The sequence below is a fragment of the Sinocyclocheilus rhinocerous genome, unplaced genomic scaffold (assembly GCF_001515625.1).
Source record: "Sinocyclocheilus rhinocerous isolate Xijiao unplaced genomic scaffold, SAMN03320098_v1.1 scaffold574, whole genome shotgun sequence".
Classification (NCBI taxonomy): Eukaryota; Metazoa; Chordata; class Actinopteri; order Cypriniformes; family Cyprinidae; genus Sinocyclocheilus; species Sinocyclocheilus rhinocerous.
Window position 1 is genome coordinate 2,957,061 of NW_015659919.1, and position 1,394 is coordinate 2,958,454.

The window sequence follows — 1,394 nt, forward strand, 5'->3', positions numbered from 1 at the left end:
TTTTCTGTTAAAAATAACAGTGAACAGTGGTTTGTGAATGTTGATGCTTAGCCTAAATAATTTGATCGGGAGCGTTCATGTGAGCGCTGCTGCAGTCTTAGGCCCACCCCAAATGCTCTCATTGGTTGAGAAGCATCATGACACCCATCCCAAGCCAATACTGATCAACATCCCACCCCTCCTGTGACCCATGGTTTGTCTGTATGTGTATTCATAGCCAGTGAACAACGGACTTAAATAATAATAAAAAACTACATTAATGTGCGATAACATTTTTTTGTTTGTTTGTTTTTATTTGGTTCATCTTAGGTCAGACAGAAAGTAACAATAACGTAAATATAGTATATACTATAAATAACAGAGCCGATCCTTCCTATACGCAAAATACACAAGCTGCGGTGTTTCGGGGGCCCTCTTGCTCTCAAAGATGATTTAATTTTAGTTTCGTTTTTGAATTTGGCCAGCAGTTATGGAAACATGAATGATCATTTCTTTTAATGCGGTGCACTGTCGCCCTTTCTATGTAAAAACCAGTCAAATCATGTAATGTGAATGTCGTACAGTCTTGCTCGAGACTAAAAAAACGAGTTGAAAGTATACCGAGCCGCGGAAGAGACACTGTTTCTCAAGCGCTTTCCGCGAGCACGATTCGAGACGGAGTGAAACACGGACAAATGCGTTTCATTCATTCAATCATAACCACTCATACCCCACTCCACCGCCGACACAGTTTTGCGTAGGGCCCCCAGAAGTCTAGGATCGGCACTGATAAATAATATACACATATCTACATATAACATACAACCATACATTAATTCAGAGGAAGAAAAAAAGAAAACACAAAATTAAGATACAGTTGTCTCCTTAAAATATTTCAGAAAAGGGCTCCAGACTCTCAAAAAAAGTTTAGGCTTTTGTTTTATTGCGAACCGAATCTTCTCCATCCTGAGAGCATGTAAAAAGTCGAAAACCTATTGGCGATAAGGAGGGTGAACTCCTGACTTCCAATTCATAAGAATAAGTCACCTAGCCAGTAGAGTTGCAAAGGCTACACTATCAGCCTGTATATGTTTAATTGAACAGATTCTGGCAAAATGCCAAACAATGCTGTTACAGGGTTGGGGTCTATCGGTACAGAAAAAACACCTAAAAACTTTCCTCCAAAAATCTGACAGTTTTGTACAAAACCAGAAAGAATGCAACAGTTGTGCAGCGAAGGCAGGTTTAGTCAAAATCAGGGAATGTTTTGTTTAATTTAGTTCTAGACCAATGGACTCTGTGCACCACCTTAAATTGATTTTTTTTTATTGATTTTTTAAAACTTTTTTAGAGTGTCGGGGGCCTGCAATCCTGGTTACATGAATATGCAGTGCATTATGTATATAAAACTAATT